The sequence below is a fragment of the Macrobrachium nipponense genome, chromosome 1 (genome assembly GCF_015104395.2).
Source record: "Macrobrachium nipponense isolate FS-2020 chromosome 1, ASM1510439v2, whole genome shotgun sequence".
Taxonomy (NCBI): Eukaryota; Metazoa; Arthropoda; class Malacostraca; order Decapoda; family Palaemonidae; genus Macrobrachium; species Macrobrachium nipponense.
The window spans coordinates 13,298,385-13,311,892 of record NC_087200.1 but is presented as its reverse complement, the minus strand read 5'-3'; the positions used below and the strand labels follow the sequence as shown (position 1 = coordinate 13,311,892).

General features: G+C 38.8%; 1 pseudogene; it reads right to left on the bottom strand.

Moving 5' to 3' along the window:
- The window catches only part of LOC135219134 (barH-like 2 homeobox protein), a 115,512-nt pseudogene extending 108,128 nt beyond the window's left edge, over positions 1–7,384 (bottom strand).
- Between the last annotated feature and the right edge of the window lie 6,124 nt (positions 7,385–13,508).

The following is a 13,508-nucleotide window of genomic DNA, read 5'->3' as shown; positions in this document are numbered from 1 at the left end:
TGGTCAATGCTTGGGTGGGTGATCGTATAAGACTATCCGATAACAAATTGTTGGTTTTACAGTTTTTTTCTTGCGATTAATTAGGGATAGAATGGTAAAGATAACAACCTCATTCCTAGAATTGGTACTTCGGATGTCACAGTAAATTCTAAGCAAATGTCATAGCTCATTCACAGCAAATTTCATAACTAAATCATAGCAAATGCCATACCTAATTCGAATTAAATGTCATAGCCAACTGACAGCAAATTTCATAGCTAATTCCTACCAAATGTCATAGCTAATTCAAATTAAATGTAATAGCTAATTTCCAGCAAAATTTCATAGCTAAATCGTAGCAAATGTCGTAGCTAATTCAAAGCGAATGTCACAGCCAATTCATAGCAAATTTCATAGCTAATTCATAGCAAACATCATAGCTAATTCATACAAAATGTCATAATTCATTGCAAATGTCATAGCTATTTCATAGCAAATGTCAAATCTACTTAGTAGAAAATTTTACAGCTAGTTGATAGCAAATAACATGGCTAACTAATAGCAAATGTCCTGGCTAATTAATAGCAAGTGCCATGACTAATTCAGAGCCAATTTCACAGCTAAACAGTAACATCCTCCAATGAAAAGCGAGCGGTGCAATCATGTGACAAAAATTCATTCTTTTTATCTTAAGTTACCAAAAACGGCCTGGGACCGTTCTACCTAGCTTATGATTATGGAAAAACAATGTCGCTGGGACGGATAGAGTCAAACGTGCTGATGAGTTCTTTCTCATCCTAAATGAAAATATGTCGTTGGATAGCATACTCATGAGCAAGAGTTGCTCGCAATGCCTTCAAAACCACATTGGAAGATAAGAATGATCTGGAGTCTGAATGTGAATCATTTTGATGGACAAGCAAGAGTTGGAACGCCTTCCGTGTACTATGTATATCATTACAGATTTTTATAGAACTCTTCAGTGATTATATATGTATGTATGTATGTATGTATATATATATATATATATATATATATATATATATATATATTATACACACACATAAATATAAATACAAGAATTGTAAAATGTGCATGCGTTGATAAAATATGCCTTTCAAAATACATTATATATATATATATATATATATATATATATATATATATATATATATATATATTATACGTATATGTATATACAGATACATATACATAGATATATATATATATATATATATATATAATATATATATGTATATGTATATCAGTGAGATTTAAATAAAGTGCCTAGTGCTCTATATTGCACGCAAGTCATATCATGGCTCTCTCACTGGTGAGAAAATGTCATGACCACTCGACCAAGGGGTCCTAAGATTTACTCGTTATTATTAGTGAAGAAGACAAAAGGTATTCTCTCTCTCTCTCTCTCTCTCTCTCTCTTCTCTCTAACTCTCGTCTCTCTCTCTCTTCTCTCTCTCTATGGTTTTATTTTCTAAAAACCGTACTTAGATGCGTTATTTCAAAGGGTTTTTAACCTTTTTTCACAGAAAAATTATGATAATGTGAATATGCAAATATCTGCTGTGTATTTTATGTAATACCAAATCTTGTGGGTCGTGTTCAGGGTTGAAGAATACGGAAAGCCAACATCTGGGAAAACGGAATTAGGAATAGAGTATCAGATGTGTATGCGTTGATAAGAAATGCCTTTCTTATCTGAAAACCGTCCACTATCTCGAGGGTATCTACATATGTATGGGTATATATATATATATATATATATATATATATATATATATATATATATATATATATACATATACACACATATAGATGTGTATATATATATATAATATATACGGATATATATATATATATCAATATATATAATATATGAATATATATATAATATATATATATATATATACACATTATATATATATATATATATATATATATATATATATATATATATACATTATATATATATATAATGTATGTATGTATAATGTTATGAAAGGCATTTCTTATCAACGCATACACATCCTACAAATCTTGTATTTATTTATTCCCTTCCTACATTAGTTGCAAAGTCGTCTTCAGACTATATAATTCCTTTAATGATCTAACTTTTAACTGATAAGATCTGATATACTATTCCTGATTCCGTTTTCCCAGATGTTGGCTCTCCGTGTTCTTCAACCCTGAACACGACCCACTGGATTTGGTATTACATAAAATACACAGCAGATATTTGCATATTCACATTATCATATTTTTTCTCTAAAAAAACTTTAAAAACCCTTTGAAATAACCCATCTAAATACGGTTTTTAGAAAGTAAAACCAGAGAGAGAGAAACGAATACCTTTTGTCTTTCTTCACTAATATTAACGAGTAAATCTTCGGACCCCTTGGTCGAGTGGTCATGACACTTTCTCACCAGTGAGAGAGCCATGGATCGACTTCCGTGCAATATAGAGCACTAGGCACTTCTATTTAAATCTCACTGAGCCCTTGTCGACCAAAGCAGTGAATACTGCAATTGTAATTAGCTGTGTGAATCAAGTCGAAGCCTGTGCAAAGAGGAGTATTAGGGATTGCATCTTACTCCCACAATAATTGCTGAAAACCGTCCACTATATCGGGGGTGAACAGGGTACGTGTGTGTGTTTTGTGTGTGTGATATATATATATATATATATATATATATATATATATATATATATATATATATATATATATATATGTGTGTGTGTGTGTTGTGTGTGTGTGTGTGTGTGTGTGTCATCAAAAGTTTCCCTTTCTCAAACAAATGTGATGACAGGTGAGGGTTTTCACAGACACAAGGAGAACAGGAGACCTCTTTGTAACGAAGAAGTACAATTCCTGTAAACGAAGACGCAGTCCATGTTCAAAATTTTTTTCTTTCATCGCACTGAATTACCATTACCGGAGCCTCTTTTTCCCAGAGTTTCATGCGAAATATATCTGCGAGGAAAATGATCGGGTTGGGCACATGCCCACCGGACTCGTTCTCCTCATCGACATAACTGCCTGCTGCAGGCAATTGGCCATAGTACAGAAAGCTGCAGCAGATCTCTTTTATCGTTTTCTTATTTCTTTTGCGGTTGTTGTTCATATGTGAAGATCGTGAGGAACTGCTGAGCGTACTGGATGTAAACCTAATGCACTTGAACGTTTGAGAATGTAGGAACAAAACTGACACAGGACTGGCATTCACTGATACTTGGGCATGCTGACACACACATATACATACGTACATATACATACATACATATATACATAATATGTATATAATATATATATATATATAATATATATATAATATATATATATATATAGATATATATATATATATATATATATATATATAAAATACCAATGCACATTTGGCATCTATCACTTCAAGACAACACTTTTCCAATTTCTCATCTTCAAAGGTAAAAAAACTTCAAGGGAAACGGATATTACTGCCATGTCCCTTCATTTTTTAAAATGTTTTTATCCTTGAAGATAAGAAGTACTGTCTTATTATTATTATCATTATTATTATTCAGTAAATGAAACCTATTCGCATGGAACAAGCCCACCACAGGGGCCACTGACTTGAAATTCAAGCTTCCAAAGAATATGGTGTTCATGGAAGAAGCAAGAAGAAGTAAAGGGAAATACAGTAAGAAGAGATTCCACTTATCAAAAAAAGGTAAATTAATAAATACATAAATAGATAAAATCTTATTAAAATACCAGAGAAATAGAATAAGGGTAGTCATGCATTGCAAATTTCCGCTTGAACTTCTAAAGTTCCAACTGCACGACATCCTCTGGGAGGCTGTTTCACAGTATGAGGAATGAAAGGACCTCTGGAACGAGAAGCTCGACGGCGAGACACATTCACTGCATATTGGTGCAGCTGTTCAGCGAATCTAGTTGCTCTCGGCAGATAAAGGGGATCAGTGATCATTTGCGAATATGAGAGCTCTCTTTGATATACAACTTGTGAAAAAGTGACAAAAAAGAAGAGACCATTCGTTTATGATTCAAGTCATAACTGCTACTATTAGGAAACAGAAACCCACCACCACGAACCACTATCTACACCGGAGAACATTGTTCCAGAAAATGAAGGACTATTAACCTAAAATACTTAGGTTGCATTGATTTTTTTTATTAATATATGAGTCCTTAAGAACAATACCTAACTTTCATTAGTTGTTACCAAAAAGTAACATCTAGAATAGTTAAAGCTTCAGACTCATTCAGCAATGTTCCATCCACCTGAAGGGGAGGATTGGGGTGGGTGGGTGGGGGAACTACAACCAGAAGGTGACAGAGCCACCGAAGTTATGTAAAATACATGTAATTATTCGTCATTCATTCTGTCGTTTTTTATAAACAAATGACCGAGGAGTAAGGAATAAAACCGTCATTGGGAACTAATTACAGTTACCAAGTTAAAGCTATGAAAATATAATTTAATCCAAGTGACATATGTACATAGTTATTGACAAATATGTTACAAAAATCTCTTGAGAGAATGAGAAGTTAATTTATTTATTATATAATTTGTATAATTTATTCCATTTTTCTATTAACTGACCTCTTCTTTCTGTATTTCCCATTACCTTCTGTTGCTTCTTTCTATTGAACACCATATTCTATGGAAGCTTCAATTTCCAGTCAATGGCCCCTGTAGGGTTTTCCATATGAACATGGTTCATCGTCTGAATAATAATAATAATAATAATAATAATAATAATAATAATAATAATAATAATAATAATAATAATAATAATAATAATAAAATGAAAAGGGTAACTTGGGTGAAAGTTATCATATAGGACTATTTCTATTCTCATTGGAATAGTTTCTTATCAGCACACTTACCTGTCACACATGAACAGCCCTGGAATAGGTGCTGGGCATTATTAATATACATATAAAAAAAAGGGGGGAGGGGGAGGGGGTGTGTCTGTCCTCACCTCGAGTTTCGTCGTGCAGAAGGTTCTCGCTTATCCCGGAGTCCTCCTCTTCCTCGCAGTCTTCCTCGTCGGGCAGTTCGTCCTCCACATCCACATCATCGTCGTCCAGCTCCTCTATTTTCCTCTTCCTGTGGGCCTCTCCCGCGGGCAGGTGGCTCAAGTGGGGCGTGATGGTGACCTCAGGTATGACCTCGTGGATTTTCCTCCTCGCTTGGCTCAGATCCTGAGGCTGGTCACTGACAGAGCTTCTGAAGGGCAAAGCAGCAACAACTGCAGCAGCAGCAGCAGCAGAAGAGGGAGGGTGAGGCAGGGGGAGTGGCAGAGGGAGAGAGGGGGGAGAGGGAGGGATGGGTCTCAGGAGGTTGGTTATAGTGAAGGAACTCTTGACGGTCAACGGAGGCATTTTGATATGGTTGTTGTTCGTTCTGCTAAAGATCACCCCGTCCTTGGGAGGGAAATCGGGGCTGTTGTTGTTGTTGTTGTTGTTGTTACTGTTCGTGTGGCTCTGAGCCAATTTCTTGACACTCAAGTCTGTTGGCTGTGGACTCAGGCGAGACCGGATTTCCTCGGAGCTTTGGTCAGCTTCTGCCTCTTCTCTCCCACCTTCGCCGCCGTCCCCGTTATCCTCTTCAGTGCGCGGGGTCGACGGAGGGCTCTCTGGCGACTGTCTCAAAGTGCTCTTGATGACGATCTTCGAGTCCTCTTTGTTTTCCTCTTGCTCTGCAGGCGACGACGACGGCTCAGAGCGGAAATGATCCCCGACGTCATCTTTCTTCATCCGTGAGGCGAAACCTGTTTCCTGAACTTCCGTCTTAGACGAGGCCATAGCCACTGTCATGGTGTTTGGGGGTCCATAAACGAAAGAATATGACATAAAAATATATATACAGCTCACAGATTCACATGCACGCAAAAGCACATTCGTCCGGCGTCTCGCTCCCGAGAACTTTCTCTCTATGATCACAATCCGTTTCCTGAATGTCTCCCCTTCCTTGGAGAGGTCCCACGGTGATTCCAACACCCCCTAATTAAGTCTCGGAATAACAAAACATGGAAGCGGCGGCAGGAGCCAGCCAGCGCACCATTTCACCGAATCACTAAACTACCTCTGGACTCTCTCATTAAACGCAGGGAAATTCCACGATAAACGGCGTTGTTCTCCTCCCTCTCGAGTGTCATGTCATCATCCTTCCTTCTCCCTCAAGTCGTTGCTGGACCCCTCTCCCTACCGAGCTGGTGGTGGGTCCTGGGAATGACATCCGGTAATCACTGGGCAATCCAAGTCAAATAGCTCCGCCGTTATCTCATTAGGTTCAGGAAAAAAAATCCCCCGGCCTAAATAACGTCCTCAAAACAGGGCCCCAAGGAGGACGTGTGAATGATGGCCAAGTTGTGTGACACAGGTACTGCTGCAGTGGGAGCAGTAGGAGGAGGAGGAGGAGGAGGAGGAGGAGGAGGAGGATGGGACGGGGGAAGAGGAGGACTCTCTCTCCCTGGTACGTCCCGAACCCGACCTTAGGAGCGTGGTGGGTGGTTTAAGTCCCGCCCACGAATGTCAGCTAAAGCCATCGGACACGCCCATTTTTCTCACCTTACCATTTTGGAATTCTAGACCTCGAGTTGCCGGTTAGGTAAAATTCCGCCTGGGATTCTTTTGTGCTACAGATCGGTCATCGCAGATCGTCTGTCTGTCTGCGTGTCACTCACCGTGGCCGTTACTCAGTCCAGACGGAAGATTTATTTCGTTCAGGAATGATTCAATAATCTACCTCACTTTCCTTATGAGGTCCTTTCGAATGTCCGAATAAATAGATAGCAGTCTGTAAGAAGAGAGTGACACCTGTAGCCACCGACTCACACCTGCATGTATATCCAGACACCAATGTCGTCCTGCTTGCAGGTCGACATTCCAAAATGTGTTGTTATTAACAAATAATCTCTTGGGATTCACTTCCACAGTCAGTACGAGATAACACTGACATTTTTGCACACAGTCGTTACGGCAACAATATCAATGCACCATGTGCTAGAGCAACAACAAAACCTCGGTGCCCCAATTATCTTGCCAGGGGAACGTTCATTTCGACATCTTCATTACCTTCGGCTCGTCGCATAACGAACGCACCTCCACCACCACACTCGCACACACACACTTTGTCTCCCTTCGTATCCAGGTAAGAACTTCCTCGGCAGATCACACATTGTCTTCTTTCGTCACCAGGTAAGAACCTCCTTCGGAAGATACGTCCTCCAACGCCGTCGCTGCTGCAAATGTCGTTTCTCGAGCCAGAGCAGCGAGAAAAGAGCAAGAGAAAGAGAGAGAGAGAGAGAGACACTGGTCAGAGGCAGCCAGCAGCGAGTGAGTGAGAGAGGTGGCCACGTGTGTGTGTGTACGGTGTGGCGACCCTGAGGAACTGTGATGGTGTTGTTCAGAATGGCTCTCGACTGGCTCAGTTCCTATCCCTCTCCCCTCCCCCTTCCCACCCCCTGCACCTCCCCCTCCTCCCTATACCCCTCCACCTGCCTGGCCCTCTCTCCCTCTATCTCTCTACCTGGCTGCTACTCCTGCTGGAAGCCGCGATGGAGTCCTGGAAGGAGGTCCTCCCTTACCTTCTCCTTCCCTCCCTCCGATATGTAGTCCCCTCCCTTAATTCCATTACTCCTGGAAGCCCTACTGGAACCCACTCTGGAACACGCGCATAACTTTTAAATGGGACGTTCACACTCACGTTATCACCCGAGGTCATTTAGAATTTTTTTTTATTTAGTTCGTGAGTGTTGGGGGGTGGGGGGGGGGGAGGGGGCGGGGGGGGGGAGGGGGGGGGGCGTGCTTGGGCGTTTTCCTTTCGCGCTCTTATGGATAGCATTTCGTGTGAGTGCTAAAAAAAAATGATAATCGCTTGATTAAAAACCCTTCTACTATAAACTAAACAAAAACGGATTATAGTTGTGTTACACTGATCTGTTTTATATATATATATATATATATATATATATATATATATATATATATATATATATATATATATAGTATATATATGTATATATATATATATGATATATATATATATATATATATATATGTATATATATATATATATATATATATATATATATATATATATATATATATACGAAACTGTATATATATACATTTCTATTCATGTATGTATATATATATATATATATATATATATATATATAATATTATTATATATATATCTCCTATTTACATTCATGTTTATATGTATACACCCTTCATAAAGCGCGCGCAGAGAGAGAGAGAGAGAGAGAGAGAGAGAGAGAGAGAGAGAGAGAGAGGTCAAGCTCTACAGCCCAGGAACCGGCACGAAGACACGATTCTTTCCTCATGGAAATATGGAAAGGAAAGAGGAAAGGAGAAGGAAGACGAAAGCCCACCTGAAAGATCACCAGCAGCCCCGGGTTGTGTCACGAATTTCCGTTTTGCGCTGAAGGCAGTGAATGACAATACGGGTCAGCCAGTCAGCCTTCCTCCCTTCCTCCCTTTCGCTCGTTTTTTTTCCCAGGGAAGAAGAAGAAATAGAAATAGAAGAAGAAGAGGTGGAGGAACAGAAGGAAGAAGAAGAGGTAGAGAGGAACATAAGAAGAAAAAATTATGACGGTTAGATTTAATAAAGACTTGAAAATCAGTCAGGTCAAAAGATGAGGAAAAGAAAGATGTAGAATAGTCAATAGAGGAAGAAAGAGGAAGGAGAAGAAGAAGAGGAGATAAAGGAAAATAGCAGAAAACTTTCGGGATGGTAAGAAGGACTGAAGACTTGAAGAATAACAAGGTTCAAAATGGAGAAGAAGAAGAAGAAGAAGAAGAAGAAGAAGAAGAAGAAGAAGAAGAAGAAGAAGAAACATAGGTAGAGGAACATAAGAAGAAAAACCTTAGGATAGTAAGAGGGCTTAAACACTTATTGAAAAATTAATAAGGTTAAAAAAAAGGAGGGAAAGAAAGATGCAGAATAAAACAAAAGTATCATGGTAAGCCAATCAATATAGCAGAAAAAAAAATATATATAAAAAAATTGCAAATGAGAATAGAACAGCTGATGAGGCGTGGAAGAAATATTTATCATCAGCACCGAATACACGAGAGACATTAAACGGTTGAACGAATAAAGAGACCCTCAAAAACATCGAATGAGGAAATCCAATGGAGTCGAAGTAATCTTCTCGTTTCTGGCACCCATGTATGTATGTATATGTATGTATGTATGTATGTATGTATGTATGTATGTATGTATGATATATATATATATATATATAATATATATATATATATATATATATATATATATATCAATTCTTGCTTGAGAAAGCTTGAGATGAGGCGAAACAGACCTCAACAATAAATTGGAAAAAACACCACGAATCTGTAATACTTATCCAGAAGGATAAGTATTACAGGAAATATGAAAAGGTTTGCATCAATGAAGTCAATGTCACAACGGCGATTGCCTACAACAACAATTGTGAAAGAGAGAAACAGCCCCCCTCCCCCCACACACTACACTATATTATAATATATATATATATATATTATATATATCTAATATATATATAATATATATTATGATTATATATATATTATATAATATATATATAAGATATATATATTCTATATTAATATATATAAAATTTCATACTAATTAGATTGCGACCAACTGGCACTAAAATGAATGTAAATATGGCAGGAGCAATCAAGAGCGAAGTAACATAACGAGTTGGAGTCTTTAATTGCGTTAAATTTCGCCATATTTACAGTTACAACTTAAAGAACCATCCTTATATTATTAGTCGACGGAAACTTGATAAGCATAGGGTATGATAACGCATGCAAAAAAATTTGTATACGTACACGTATACACACACAAACATATGTGTGTATGTATATTATTATATATGTATATATTTATATGATTCTTATCACATCAGCGTGATTCATATACAACGATTAAGCTACTTTTGTCCTTTAATATCTAATTCGCTCTACCTAGGAATTAATACATTTTCATACATGTTAACCGAAGGGGAATTTTTTTTTAGTTGAATAAGAGAATCGTCGGCTCCTGGGCGCGAACCACGAAACCAAGAATTGAGGACGTACAGTGAAGCGCTGTAACCACAAGGCTATCTCTCGTGATAGCCTTGTGGTTAAAGCGCGTCACTGTACTACGTCCTGGATTCTTGGTTCCGTGGTTCGCGCCTATGAGCCGATTCATTTCTTATCAACTATAAAATTCATCTTCGGTTAACGCATATGAAAATATATTAATGCCGAGGTAGAGCGAATCAGATATTAAAGGACATTTGTAGGTTAATGTATATTTACATATACTATATATTTACACATATACATGCATATTTATACATATATGTATACCATACGCCTCTTCGTCCCTTTAGGAATGAGGCTGTTATCCAAAGTGACGTTATCCACCAAAGTGAATCAACCTCCAGGTACCTAACCATGTACCTACTTACCATTTTTCGGGAATATCTTCAAGGGCATTAGTCCGACAATTACGACATTCTAAGACAATGTGGACAACACCCCGCCATGATTTATAATGTTATAGGATTTAATCAAATTTATATACTTCAGGAGTTAGTGGGTGGAGGTGACGCCACATCGGGTCTGGAATGGTTAGTAATTCACTGCAAGTATCAGCAGGGGGCAACTGATTCTTCAGAAAACAGACTCAAAGCACTTCCTCCCTGCGGGATCGAACTTGCGTCTCCCGTGAAGATAGGGGTCTTAATCACTGAGCCAGTGGAATCGTATAAATACACAAAAGTAACGGGTGTTTTCATAGAAAGTGTGCCACGGGGTTTTTCAGGTAAGACCTACATCACTTGAGGAGATAATTTCTATATTCATACACTCCGACGAAGAAGGGGAAGAAGAAGAAGAAGAAAACGAAGCAGAAACGGAATAAAACAGCATTAGATAACCAGAGACAAGAAGGAAAGCTCAAAATCAATATAAAATATGCGGGGAAAAAAAAAGACCAGCAGTTATCGGTGTACATATATGTTCAGAGGGGTTGCACGAACCCCCCTCTTCAGAATGAGGGTAAGAGGAGGGGGTAGGGGGATATTTGGGGTTGGGCGAACAGAATCAGATTGGATTAGAGTGTTCTGAGCTGCGCCAAGTGATGATGAAGCTTCGAAATTACCGTTGCTTCCGGAGGACTTCTTCGGATAAGTGTTGTAGGAGGTTTAAAGGAAAGAATCTGGAAGGAGCACAGAGTGTGCAGTTGTGTGTGTGTGTGTGAGAGAGAGAGAGAGAGAGAGAGAGAGAGAGAGAGAGAGAGAGAGAGAGAGAGAGAGAGAGAGAGAGAGATTTTTTAACATTCACCGACTCAAAGAAAGATGAACAGAATGTCCAGCACAGTTAACCATTATATTCATGCTCATTGAGCGTAATACGTCTTATCAAGGCTTGAGATTGGTCAGACAAATCGGATGGTATCTTTGACACAGCAGAATTTTTAAACATTAGAAATCTCTCTCTCTCTCGCTGGTTACGTTTTCTTGTTCTGTCTGTCTGTTTTTATTTGTTTATTTTTGAGACTGCCATGTATATATATATATTATATACATGACTTCCTCGCCTATACGCACTTCCCATTCGAAGTTGTTTTTTCTTTCTGGTCCTCATTAACCCTTTTCGGGATGAGGCTGTCAGCCTTATGCCTCCATCCATCGTGGTTACTGCCTCCCACAGTCATCTCTCTTCCAGGTACATAATTCAGTACTTGACGTATGTATCTGCGAGATAGGTGTCCTGATTGCTTGACACATATTGTTTTCAACTTGAGTGAACTTTGTCCTCATACAGATGTTGAGCTGAGGTGTGTATTACGATACGAATTTAGTCAAGTATTTCCAATCTGTCATATGAGCGCAGGGAATGACATCCCGATTCGTGTTACCTTTTAGGCTACCAAAAAATGATCGTGGGCTACATTAGACAAATATCACTTTAGTAAGAGAGGATAGTTGGCAGTGTTAAAAGTACTTTTCTTGTAAATGGAAAAAACACCAAGCGTTTACTAAAACTCGCGACGTATTTTAACGACCTCGTGCGAGCGACAGAATGTCAAAGCAATGTCTGAAAGCCATGAATAATAGTCACAGCAACAATGTATCACAAACAGAGAGATAAAAATGTGAATTAATGGTAAGCCGCTCCGATTCATATGTTCGCATCCTGACTGGCCAACAGTTAGGAAGCAGTTCTTCTGCAATTTGTGGACGAGACTTGAGGGATGGATGCACAAAGATTCGCTTCTTCTTTCAAATAATGGAGATTTATTGGCCGTTACAAGATGACAGAATGATTCACGACTGAGCAATTAAGATATGTTGTCGCGCAGCGGCGTATTGCCATTCACTTAGTTCGACTGGATTTACAACATGCGAAATCATCTTCCGTTATTTAGAAATCGCTGGAGAGACTGGGAAGAAGAAGAAGCCTCGAGTGCAGGAGATGACAGTTAAACGCTGCAGTCGGCCCATTTTCCATAATCAAGTGTAATATTAGCCCGGTTGCTGGATCGTAATTATAAGCGAATACACTCGTAAATGTACAGTGTAATTCATTTCTTCGGTAGGGAAAATGATTCTCTCTCTCTCTCTCTCTCTCTCTCTCAATTCCGCCTGATATCATTGCCGCAAATTGGCCTGTTAAGGCACAATAAAGCGGAGATATTGGAGCTCATTATGCTGTTAAACATTCTGGTCACTGAGTTCACCCTGCGACTACGAGTATTTTCATCCCCCCCCCCCCACCTTTTTTTTTTTTTGAGGGGCAGGCCAACATTAAACTCTCTCCGTCTCGGTGATCTTTGCAATTTGATGCAATTAAAGACCAGCTTATCAATTCGATTCGCGCTGGATGGTTACTGTATAGTAGTAGTAGACGTTGCCTATATTATCATCTAAGTGCAGTCCATAAGGGTTGGATGTCAATGAGCAGAACTCTTACTAGGGCATATCATCTACAGAAAAAAAAAAGAAAGCCATGAAGCTACGATGCACCATGATCTACTGGAAGAGAAACGAGAGAATGAAAAGGCGCAGATTACACATCTGTATAACCTCCGTGGAAGGATAGGATGGGGGTTGGGGGGAGACGCTCCGGCACCATAATGACGCAAAGATACGATTGCAATGTACCCACTTAGGTAGCATTAAGAAGCCCTTAATGTAAGGGGAAGATCGGCGCGAGCTACGAGACCTGGTTCGGCGGGATCCTCCGTCAATCTTCATTCGCAGCATCAATTTCGGATTCATCACTGATCACCGAGCATCATAATGAACGATATGGGTTTGAGTCTGTGATCTTACCTACTGTATAACATCTCTTTTTCTGTGTGTGTGTGTGTGTGTGTGTGTATATATATATATATATATATATATATATATATATATATATATATATATATATATATATATATATATATATATATATATATTACGCACGGGT